General features: G+C 38.9%; 1 protein-coding gene across 1 annotated transcript in view; it reads left to right on the forward strand.

The window, feature by feature from the left end:
• TTBK2 (tau tubulin kinase 2) overlaps positions 1 to 13495 on the forward strand; it is a 157996-nt gene that overhangs the window by 112332 nt on the left and 32169 nt on the right. The window lies entirely within an intron of this gene.

The following is a 13495-nucleotide window of genomic DNA, read 5'->3' on the forward strand; positions in this document are numbered from 1 at the left end:
AGATTGTCTACAGCACAGTGAACTTATTTGCATATAATAACTAGTTCTTTGTGAAAATGCAGCTTTTGTATAATATATACAGAATATAAAGCAGAGAGGCAACATACAGCCTTGGGTCCTTAGAGACCTTAAGTAGGTGAGCCTGTGTTATTCTTTTCTATATGGCTATTTGAGTTATAAGCTGTATAGGCTAACAAATGGAGGAAATACATTGTATATGAGTCACTTTGGAATATGTTCTCATTTATATTTTACGGTTTTCTAAAATGCAGAGAGTTCACGTTACTTGCAATAAAATAATGAAATTTTACTTGTAAGACTAGATTCAGGAGGAGCCAGGAATTGTTACAACTTTCTCATCTTGGGTGCTAATAATTTTTTTATTGACAAAGTTTGCGTGTGAATATTAAAGTTTACACAGCAAAAAAAATTTTAATTACATTCTCTGCTTAGTTATGCCTACAATCTAAAGAAGACTGATGTTCACCAGCTAAAGTTTGAAACTTAGACCTATAATTAATTTAATTTAAATTAACAAAATATTGTTCTCAGGTTTTTCATTTGGACAATCTCTAAGGGGAATCTCTGTGTTTCTGTCACCTGATAACAAAACAAAATATAGTAATTTCCCTATTTTAGGAAGAGAGAGAGCAGGCATAACATTTTCATTGTTTCACAGATTCTATAAATAATCTGCTTCTCTTTTGCTCTCTGATTTTCCGTAAGCATTGAGTGGGAGCAGAGGACAGGTAGATGGGAGAAGGATAATTGGGAAAAAGATGTTGGCGTAAGTGACGGGTGTATTCTGATGACTAGTATCAATGTGATGTAAGGTTCCAAAACGATCTGACCTTTGCAGTTTCTGTCTCTTGCTTTCCTCACAATGCTCTGCTGCAGTCTTCATTTGAGAAAAATTACTTTGTTTGTTTTAATTTTTATTTTATTTATTTATGTGGTTGCGCCGGGTCTTAGTTGCGGCATGCGGGCTCCTTAGTTGCGGCATGTGAACTCTTAGTTGCGGCATGCGTGTGGTATCTAGTTCCCTGACCAGGGATCAAACCCGGACTCCCTGCATTGGGAGCGCAGAGTCTTAACCACTGCGCCACCAGGGAAGTCCCCTCTACTTTGAATCTGAATGTTCTTGTGAACGGATGGTTAATTTTACAGTTTGGAATTCTGAATATGACTTTAATTACTGTTCTTTCAGAATTTTAAATTCCTTATGGAACAACCAGTGTAGTTAACAACAACAACAAACCTCCTCCAACAGCAAGCATACCAGTACTTAGTGTGACTGCTTCCCTAGTGTTATCAAAGGTCAAATAACAGTATGTCTCCAACTTTATATATTCTGAGACAAGACCAAAGTAAATATATTTTATAATCAAAGCGTTAAATGATGCTGTTTTCCAAAGCCACTTTCACTGTGAATGTCTGTTTGTGAATCCTTAAACATCATAGTTTCTTGCCAGAGAACATTATTTTAAGTTGCATATGGCCAGCACATTACCAGTAACCTGCTAGTGCTCACTCTGACAGCATGTGCAGACCTAGAGAGGAGAGCTGTTTGCTCTCTACCGGGAATCTTTTATGCATGTCTCAGGTTGAATAAAGGCTGACACTTGCTTTTGGAAAGCTTTATGGTGTTTTGGGAAATTACACCCAAGTTTATACTTAGTATTTATGTATGCCTGTCTTACCTACTGGCTTTTAAATCCCGGGGGTACAGACATGTCTTATTTTGTTTTTTTATTCCATACTACCCTGGCACTGTGCCTGGCACCCAAATTTTCAACAAATGTTAGGAAGATTGAATTGAATCTTACTTTGCCTAATAATCTCCTACTCAGGAAATATAAGAAAAATCAGCTCTCATGAGTGCATAAATACTGTTTTCTGTCTGTTAAACTAAAGGTGAAGATGTTAGAATTATAGTCAAGATTAAAGCAGATATCTTATTATGAATACAGTCAGCCCTCAATATCTGCAGGGGTTTGGTTCCAGGACCCCTGGGGATCATGGGTTCTCAAGTCCCTTATATAAAATGGCATAATATTTGTATATAACTTATGCACATTCTCTCGTATACTTTAAGTAATCTCTACATTACTTATAATACCTAATATAGTGTAAATGCTATGTAAATAGTTGCTGGTAAGTTTTGCTTTTTGGAACTTCCTGGATTTTTTAATATTTTTGATCTAGTTGGTTGAATCCTCAGATATAGAACCTGCAGATTGTTTTTGTTATTAGATTTTGAAAGAGTATATCAACTATAAGAGATGAGTGCTGGGCCATGAATCTTCTCTGGTGATAAAATTGTATAGAACTATACACACACAAGTACATGTAAAACTGGTGAAATTTGATAAACTGTCTGGGTTGTAGCAATGTCATTTTCCTGTTTTTTGATATTGTACTCTAGTTATTTAAGATGTTACTGTTGAGGCAAACTGGGTAAAGGAGACTTCTTTGTACTATTTTTACAATTTCCTATGAATCTATAATTATTTCAAATTAAAAGTTTAAAAAAAGTGCTGGGTCAACATTTTCAGAAATGTAGATAGTGATTAAAACATTCGATCTTGTTGTTGCCACCTTATAATTTAAATAAAATTTTTAAAGTGTTTTGAGAAAGGGAGATATTTCTGAGGGGTGCCTAGGAAAATCTTATCAACCTTGAATTCCACCACAAGGCTCCTCCTGTAGGTGACACTGTTACTAGTTAATGGGAAACTAAGATAGCAGCATCAGATTAGATAAAGAAGAACCCTTGGTGCCTTTACACATTATTATCACAGTAAGGATACACAGCGTTGTCACAATAATACCTGGGTAGTAGTATTATCCCTCTCTTACGAAAACTTAATTTAGACATGTTGCCTGGGAAAACTAGTGGTGCTAGAGGTGGTATCTGAACCCATTTCTGACTCATTCAAAAAGGCCCAAGCTCTTTCTAGTTTACCAACATGCCTTCCTTAGAGAGGTGGCCACAAACACAGCAGGCACTGTTAAGTAAATACTAACGTGAGTGGCTAATAAAATTGCAGGGAAAGAACTAAAAAGTTATATGAAAAATTATCAGAAATTATTGTCAGTAACTAATAGGATCACATGATCCTGACATAAGAACAAAAAAAGTATCTTTATTAGAGTGTCAGATTATGTTAAGCATCATTTAGCAAATTGAGAAGACTAATGAAACCCGTAAATATACACACCATTGGTGAGCCTGAAACTAAAATGTGTCTATCAGCCAGTTCACACACTGACACAGCATTGCTAAAATCAGAGGATATGAGCGAGGAAATCCAAAGCCAACTAAATGTCATTAATCTTGTTAATATACTTTCCAGGTTTAGGAATGGGACTATTTATACAGAGATTACATCAAAATTTAGCAGGCTTGCCTCTTGCTTTGGGGGACTTAGAGCCATTTTAGGATCCCCTGACTCTAATAATGACAAAGTTAAAATTTTCGGAAGGCACAGATGGGCTGCTTGTGAAGCAAACGAACAAGAGGTTGAGCTAGAGAAACAAGGGGGAACATCCCATAAAATAAGATGTGAAGGAAGGTCTCTCTTGCTTAAGCTGCCATTTAAGCTGAGCCCTAAAAAATGGGACTGTATTGGCCGTGTGGAGAGCAAAGGCAAGAGGAAGGAGATTACAAGCAAAAGGAAGAACATGAGCATAGGCTCTGATGTGAGAAAAGAACGGAAAGAAGACAAGTGGCTAGAATGTAGCAAACGAGGGGAGAAAGTGGTTTGAGACAAGATTGGAAAGTAAGGCAGAGGCCAGGTGATACAGGGCCTTGTCAGCCTTGTTAAGGAGTTTGATTTTATTGTAGTGCAACAGGAAGCCTTGGAGTCTAATAAACAGGAGCATGGTGATCCAATTTGTGTTTGAAGAGGATTGCTTTTGTAGTTGTGTGTGTTCAAATGAGGCAGAGGAGAATTAGAGACTACTTAGGAAGGTATTGAGAGAGGCTGAGCTATGCCTTAGAAAGAAAGAAATATTTTAAAAATCAGTGTCTTAACACCACAGAGGTTTATTTTTTGCTCACAGAACAGTGTAGTTAAGTCGGGCCTCTCTCCTGAGCAACTCTCAAGTGGTATCTTGAACATCCAGGCTCCACCCATATTTTGACACTGCTGTCTTTAATCCATGGCCTTTACAGTCATCAGGAAAGGGAAGAGCAAGTATGGATGATGGTTTAGGGGTTTCAGACCAGGCCTGAAAGTGATCTAAACACTTTGGCATATACCCCTGTGACCAGAACCCATTCACACTGGCTCAATTCTAACTGCAAGGGAGGCTGGGAGATAGCGTCTTCCTAGGCAAGGAATGATGATGGTCTTGACTTGGATATAAGCAGTGGAGATGGAGAGAAGTGGATGAATTCTTGCTTTCCGTCTTTTAATTATCTCCTTTCATTCTCAGTTGTACTTATGTGTTCCATAAGTACCCCTCAGTGCAGTCAAATTGGACTCCTAGCACTCCTTCCAGCTTGTCCTGCCTGGAATGCCTGTGTTTCATAACGCTGCTTGTCTTGTGAAATTGAAGGCCCGACTCAGATGCCACAGTCTCCTCTGATTCCTTTCAGACAGGAGTGATTTCTTATGCTAAACTCTTATAGCGGTACTTTGTTTTCTCTCTTTACTAGATAAATTCCATTAGAGCCAGTACCTTGCACATTTATCTCAGTTTTCTCAAGAAGTTAGCACAATGATAGGCATTTAATAAAAGTTTGCCAAATTGAATGAAATCTGCTTAATCTGATTATTGCTTCTGTTAAATGCAAACTCTCTGAAGACAAGACTGTGTTTTGTTCACTCTTGCATTCCTAGCGCCCAGCGTAGTAGGCATTCAGTGTATGTCTGAGTCAATGAATGGGTATTTGGTATAACTATGTAGAATACAGCAGAGTCACAGAACATCCATGTTTACTTGACTCACTTAAATTCAGCTGCATATGCAGGAGATGGAACAATTTTAACGTGTCTGTTATTCTGCTTGCCCTTTGGCTCAGCCATGCCCTGTGTGGCTTTGTGAATCTGCTGTTCCCTCTTTCTCTCATTCACAGCAATCAGGCTGCACTGACTATGATTCTAATGTTTAAAAGGACAGTAATTTTGGGGGTACAATATAACCCCTAAATGTAGGTAGCTTCATTCACATTCATCTGAAGAAATAGAAGTCTCTCCCAATGCTGGAGAAAAAAATCTAGCTATTTTGCATCTAGTACAACTACTATCCTGTACTTTATTTATGGGCATCTTAAGAAGCTTTCAAGGATAATTTCAACTTTATACTGTTTTTGCCTTGCCTGGTATATGGTCAGACCACTCAAGATGGCTGTTCTCTTGCTCTCTGTACATCCCCTGCTCGACCAGTCCCTGCTTCATCTACACCCTGCTCACATGAATGGCCTTGCCCCCTGGCCCAGCTTGTGATTATTCTAGTTCTTAGGCCAGAACAGCTCCACCTGCTAGTTTATTAAAGGGAAACATCAGCCCTTCTGATGGTCATTAATCTGAGGGGCTGTGAGGGACTTGCCCCAGTTGCTGGTTTCCCTGGCAACTGATGAGCCAAGCTGACATCAATTTCCCCTATCAGTGGTAGCCTCCTTCTTCCCCTAGTAGTGAAGATTGCTGCCATGACCTGCCTGCTGTCTGCCATGCACCGTGGGGTGTTGCTCCAGGACCCTCTTGCTGCGGACATGTAAGGTTCCCTTTCTAATAAACCACTGATGTCTCTGGCACTGTCTCTTGGCTCTTTCTTCAGTCTTGAGGCTTGGCAAGTACAGGGCTTGCAGGCCTGTGGGGTGCAGCTCAACACCTGCTGACTGGCTGTAACTCTAACATGGCGGAAATGGCACTGCACTTAAAAGAGCTGTTTCAGTTGGTGCTTTGCTACACACCATTTGTATGGCCTTTCTAAACCTGTTTTCTTGTCTGTGAAATGGTGAAAATGCCTACCCCACAGTGTTGTTAAGATTTTAATGAGGTAATTGTGAGAATGTTTTGTAAATTGTAAAGCATCATGTAAATGAAAGTGGTTTTACATGTACCTCAGTGACACACTGCGTTTGCTTATAATTATCGCACTTTTCTTCATTCTTGTATTGTACTCAATGTTACTTCTTTGTTAATAGAACTTCTATTTCCTTTATGCTGCTTTGTCCTGTTATGGCAAAAAGGAAATGTTGCTTACCTTTTTCATTGAGCTTTTTAGGAGGCATCGAGAAGCTTAGACATTGCCAGTTTACCTTGTGGGCTGATGAGCACCTGGAAGAAATGACATTGGTATCAGGCAGCACAGTGGCTGAGCAACCATGCTGCCTCACACTGCCTCAGGTCCCCTGGGGTAGCCGACCAAGGGGCACTCCTGAGTCATCCTAGTATCTTATAAGTGGTGAAAACAGCCTAAAACTCTGAAGCTTCTTCAACTAACTCTCTTTATTTGATCTTTCTTTTTTTGGTTCTGTTCTCCAAAGGATGCGTGCAATGTAATTTTTTTTCCCCTCTACCAATGCTGCTAAAAAACCCCCAGAAGAGGAGAGAAATCTAGAACCTGTGCATTTCTTTTCCTCTATTGCATCTACTTATCACTGAAGTGAGACAGTTTTTTTTGCCGTAAATAGTCTACCTTTGAATCAGCCAAGCCAGCATTGTCATTGTGCTCTGCTGGTTAAGTGCTTTACTGATCCATTAATTTACCATTTATTAACTGAGAAGGAATCAGGCTTCTCAGTCCTCAATATCACATTGCAAATAGTTCTTGTTTTTCAAAGACTGGACTTTGTCTGCATTTTCTTTGAAAGGGCAAACTGGGATTTCATGTGGAGATAAATATGATAAAGCTATTGATTGCATTTGTGCTAAGGATAAGAGGAGGGGTGCTTCCCTAAGGCATTATGTCTATGTCAGATGAATGATTGCTATAAAGAATAAGGGTATTGCCCTGCCCACTTGAGCCTGGGAAACCTGCTGAGCTCCCAGGCCAGGTCCCCTGCCCTCCAAAGAACCCTCCAGGCCACGTGGATCCTGGGGGCAGAGGAGGGAGGCCCTCCTAGGGGAGAACAGGAGAGGCAGGAGGGAGGGGCCCTCCAGAGCCAGAGGAGCAGGAGTGGGAGAGGAGCAGAGGGTGTTTGCCTCACCCACTAGGGCCCAGGAAGCCTGCTGGGCTCCCAGGCCAGGTTCCCCACCCTCTGAGACCAGAGGCACACCTGGACCCCTTCTGTTCCATTGAGCCTAAGCCCCACACCCCCCCAGGGCCTTTTCCAGCCCTGTGGGTCCTAAACATAGGCCCTGCCCACTGCCCAAACCCCACCCCTGCCTAGACCCTGCCCGCCACAGCTAAGGCTTTTTCCACCTTTTTTTTTATTATTGTGGTTCTGTTTTACCTTCCGGTTGTTGTTTCATCTATATTTTTATTTTTTCATAGTCTTTCTAATATATCTGTTAGTTTCCTAGTCTAATTTTATTTTTTACTCTTTGTTATTGTTCTTTATTTTTTTGCCACCCCATGCGGCTTGCGGGATCTTGGTTCACGAGCTGGGGGGCGTCAAGCCAAAGCTCCTGCGGTGGGAGCTCCGAGTCCGAACCACTGGACTAACAGAGAACCTTAGACCCCAAGGACTGTTCATCGGAGTGAGGTCTCCTGGAGGTCCTCATCTCGGCACCGAGACCCAGCTCTACCCAACAGCCTACAAACTCCACTGTTGGAAGCCTCAGGCCAAACAACCAGTAAGAGAGGAACACAATCACACCCATCAAAAAAAAAAAAAAAAAAAAGAGACAGCAAAAAAATATATCACAGATGAAGGAGCAAGGTAAAAACCTACAAGACCAAATAAATGAAGAGGAAATAGGCAATCTACCTGAAAAAGAATTCGGAGTAATGATAGTAAAGATGATCCAGAATCTTGGAAATAGAATGGCGGCACGGATTGAGAAAATACAAGAAATGTTTAACAAAGATCTAGAAGAACTAAAGAACAAACAAACAGTGATGAACAACACAATAACTGAGATGAAAAATACACTAGAGGGAGTCAATAACAGAATAACTGTGGCAAAAGAAAGAATAAGTGAGCTGGAAGACAATATGGTGGAAATAACTGCCGAGGAGCAGAATAAAGAAAAAAGAATGAAAAGAATTGAAGACAATCGCAGAGACCTCTGGGACAACACTAAACACACCAACAGTCAAATTATAGGGGTCCAAGAAGAAGAAGAGAAAAAGAAAGAGTCTGAGAAAATATTTGAAGAGATTATAGTGGAAAATTTCCCTAACATGGGAAAGGAAATAGTCACCCAAGTCCAGGAAGCACAGAGAATAAACCCTAGGAGAAACACACCAAGATACATATTAATCAAAATAACAAAAATTAAATTCAAAGAAAAAATATTAAAAGCAGCAAAGGGAAAAATAAAAAATAACATACAAAGGAATCCCCATAAGGTTATCAGCTGATTTTTCAGCAGAAACTCTGCAGGCCAGGAGGGAGTGGCAGGATATACTTAAAGTGATGAAAGAGAAAAACCTACAGTCAAGATTACTCTACCCAGCAAGGATCTCATTCAGATTCAACAGAGAAATCAAAAGCTTTTCAGACAAGCAAAAGCTAAGAGCATTCGGCACCACCAAACCAGCTTTACAGCAAATGCTAAAGAAACTTCTCTAGGCAGGAAACACAAGGGAAGAAAAAGACCCACAAAAACACACCAAAACAATTAAGAAAATGGTAATAGGAGCATACATATTGATAATAACCTTGAATGTAAATGGATTAAATGCCCCAACCAAAAGACACAGACTGGCTGAATGGATACAAAAACAAGACCCGTATATATGCTGTCTACAGGAGACCCACTTCAGACCTAGGGACATATACAGACTGAAATTGAAGGGATGGAAAAAGATACTCCATGCAAATGGAAATCAAAAGAAAGCTGGAGTAGCAATACTCGTATCAGATAAAATAGACTTTAAAATAAAGACCGTTATAAGGGATAGGGAAGGACATGACATAATGATCAAGGGATCAATCCAAGAAGAAGATATAACAATTATAAATGTTTATGAACCCAACATAGGAGCACCTCAGTACATAAGGCAAATGCTAACAACCATGAAAGGGGAAATCGACAGTAACAAAATAATAGTAGGGGACTTTTAACACCCCACTTACACCAATGGACAGATCATCCAAACAGAAAATATATAAGGAAACAAAGCTTTAAATGACCCAATAGACCAGATAGATTTAATTGATATTTATAGAACATTCAACCCAAAAGTGGCAGAATATAGTTTCTTCTCAAGTGCACACGGAACATTCACCAGGATAGATCACATCTTGGGTCACAAATCAAGCCTCGGAAAATTTAAGAAAATTGAAATTGTATCAAGCATCTTTTCTGACCACAACGCTATGAGATTGGAAATCAATTACAGGAAAAAAACTATAAAAAACACGAATACATGGAGGCTAAACAGTGCACTACTCAATAACCAAGAGATCACTGAATAAATCAAAGAAGAAATAAAAAAAATACACAGAAACAAATGACAACGAAAACACGACGACCCAAAACCTATGGGATGCAGCAAAAGCAGTTCTAAGAGGGAAGTTTATAGCAATTCAATCTCACCTCAAGAAACAAGAAAAATCTCAAATAAACAATCTAACCCTACACCTAAAGCAACTAGAGAAAGAAGAACAAAGAAAACCCAAAGTCAGTAGAAGGAAAGAAATCATAAAGATCAGAGCAGAAATAAATGAAATAGAAACAAAGAAAACAGTAGTAAAGATCAGTAAAACTAAAAGCTGGTTCTTTGAGAAGATAAACAAAATTGATAAACCGTTAGTGAGACTCCTCAAGAAAAAGAGGGAGAGGACTCAAGTCAATAAAATTAGAAATGAAAAAGGAGAAGTTACAACAGACACCACAGAAATACAAAACATCCTAAGAGACTACTACAAGCAACTCGATGCCAATAAAATGGACAACCTGGAAGAAATGGACAAATTTGGGAAAGGTACAATTTTCCAAGACTGGACCAGGAAGAATTAGAAAATATAAACAGACCTATCACAAGTAATGAAATTGAAACTGTAGTTAGAAATCTTCCAACAAACAAAAGTCCAGGACCAGATGGCTTCACAGGCGAATTCTATCAAATATTTAGAGAAGAGCTAACACCAATCCTTCTCAGACTCTTCCAAAAAATTGCAGAGGGAGGAACACTCCCAAATTCATTCTACGAGGGCACCATCACCCTGATACCAAAATCAGAAAAAGATATCCCAAAAAAAGAAAATTATAGACCAATATCACTGATGAACATAGATGCAAAAATCCTGAACAAAATACTAGCAAACAGAATCCAACAACATATTAAAAGGATCATATACCATGACCAAGTGGGATTTATCCCAGGAATGGCAAGGATTCTTCAGTATACACAAATCAATCAATGTGATACACCATATTAACAGATTAAGGAATAGAAACCATATGATCATCTCAAAGATGCAGAAAAAGCTTTTGACAAAGTTCAACACTGATTTATGATAAAAACTCTCCAGAAAGTGGGCATAGAGGGAACCTACCTCAACATAATAAAGGCCATATATGACAAACCCACATCAAACATCATACTCCATGGTGAAAAACTGAAAGCATTTCCACTAAGATCAGGAACAAGACAAGGATGTCCACTCTCGCCACTTTTACTTAACATAGTTTTGGAAGTCCTAGCCACGGCAATCAGAGAAGAAAAAGAAATAAAAGGAATACAAATTGGAAAAGAAGAAGTAGAACTGTCACTGTTTGCAGATGACATGATACTATACATAGAAAATCCTAAAGATGCCACCAGAAAACTACTAGAACTAATCAATGAATTTGGTAAGGTTACAGGATACAAAATTAATACACAGAAATCTGTTGCATTTCTATACACTAACAATGAAAGATCAGAAAGAGAAATTAAGGAAACAATCCCATTTACCATTGCAACAAAAAGAATAAAATACCTGGGAATAAACCTACCTAAGGAGGCAAAGACTTGTACTCAGAAAACTGTAAAACACTGATGAAAGAAATCAAAGATGACATAAACAGATGGAGAAACAGACCATGTTCTTGGATTGGAAGAATCAATACTGTGAAAATGACTATACTACCCAAAGCAATCTACAGATTCAATGCAACCCCTATCAAACTACGAATGGCATTCTTCACAGAACGAGAACAAAAAGTTTTACAATTCGTATGGAAACACAAAAGCCCCCGAATAGCCAAAGCAATCTTGAGAAAGAAAAACAGAGCTGGGGTAATCAGGCTCCCAAATTCAAACTATACTGCAAAGCTACAGTAATCAAGACAGTATGGTACTGGCACAAAAACAGAAATATAGATCAACGGTACAGGATAGAAAGCCCAGAGATAAACCCACGCACATACAGTCACCAAATTTATGACAAAGGAGGCACGAACATACAGTGGAGAAAAGACAGCCTCTTCAATAAGTGGTTCTGGGAAAACTGGACAGCTACCTGTAGAAGAATGAACTTAGAACACTACCTAACACCATATACAAAAATAAACTCCAAATGGACTAAAGACCTAAATGTTAAGACCAGACACTATAAAACTCTTAGAGGAAAACATAGGAAAAACACTCTTTGACATAAACCACAGCAAGATCTTTTTTGATCTACCTCCTAGAGTAATAAAAATAAACAGATGGACCTAATTAAATTTAAAAGCTTTTGCACAGCAAAGGGAACCATAAACAAGACGAAAAGACAACCCTCAGAATTGGAGAAAATATTTGCAAACAAATCAATGGACAAAGGATTAATCTCCAAAATATACAAACAGCTCATAGAGCTCAATATCAAAAAAACAAACTATTAAAAAATGGGCGGTGTTGGGCAAAGTAGGTCATGTGGCCAAGCCCAGAGTCAGTGTAGGAGAGCAGTATCAAAAAAAAAAAAAAAAAAAATGGGTGGAAGACCTATATAGACATTTCACCAAAGAAGACATACAGATGGCCAAGAGGCACATGAAAAGATGCTCAACATCACTAATTATTAGAGAAATACAAATCAAAACTACAATGAGATATCACCTCACACTGGTCAGAATGGCCATTATCAAAAAATCTAGAAACAATAAATGCTAGAAAGGGTGTGGTGAAAAGGGAACCCTCCTGCACTGTTGGTGGGAATGTAAATTGATACAACCACTATGGAGAACAGTGTGGAGGTTCCTTAAAAAACTAAAAATAGAACTACCATATGACCCAGCAATCCCACTACTGGGCATATACCCTGAGAAAACCATAATTCAAAAAGAGATATGTACCACAGTGTTCATTGTGGCACTATTTACAATAACCAGGACATGGAAGCAACCTAAATGTTCCATTGACAGATGAATGGATAAAGAAGATGTGGCACATATATACAATGGAATATTACTCAGCCATAAAAAGAAATGAAATTGAGTTATTTGTAGTGGGGTGGATGGACCTGTAATACAGAGTGAAGTAAGTCAGAAAGAGAAAAACAAATACTGTATGCTAATGCATATGTATGGAATCTAAAAAAAAAAAAAGGTACTAATGAACCCAGTGGCAGGGCAGGAATAAAGATGTAGACATAGAGAATGGACTTGAGGACACGGGGGTGAGGGGGAAGCTGGGGTGAAGTGAGAGTAGCATTGACATATATACACTACCAAATGTAAGATAGATAGCTAGTGGGAAGCAGCCACATAGCACAGGGAGATCAGCTCGGGCTTCGCGATGACCTAGAGGGGTGGGATAGGGAGGGTGGGAGGGAGGCTCGAGGCTCGAGGGAGGGGATATGGGGATATATGTATGCATGTGGCTGATTCACTTTGTTGTACAACAGAAACTAACAGCATTGTGAAGCAATTATACTCTAATAAAGATGTAGTAAAAAAAAAAAAAAAAAAAGAATAAGGATGTTCCAAGTGGTGGGATATTGCATCACGCATTTTTGGGACTACACATGCTTATGTATACAATTAATTTATTTTAGATAATGCATTTTTGTTAAATTTTTTCTTGTTATTAAAAGTAATACATATCATAATACAAGTTTGGAAATTACAGAAAATAGGAAGTCCGAATAATTCAGAATCTCATTACCCAGACATAGTACCTGATTTTTATGTACTTTTTTGTGTCTTGAATAATATGTTTTAGAAAAAGCATTTTATTGTATATCCCATTAGAATTAAGAAAAACAACTACCTCTTATTCGTAAGTGCAATCAGAAGGGAAATTGACACAAGTAGTCAACAACAGTAGCCACATAAAAAGTAATATTGCATTGTTGTCTGTCCAGATCTTCCTCAGGTCCTCCCTCCTCTTTTCTTCCCCTTCCCGCCCACCCCCCGCTCCCCCCGCCAGTCTCCTTCCCCCAACCTCCTCCCTTTCCCTACTTCCG

This window comes from Eubalaena glacialis, chromosome 2, assembly GCF_028564815.1.
Source record: "Eubalaena glacialis isolate mEubGla1 chromosome 2, mEubGla1.1.hap2.+ XY, whole genome shotgun sequence".
NCBI lineage: Eukaryota > Metazoa > Chordata > Mammalia > Artiodactyla > Balaenidae > Eubalaena > Eubalaena glacialis.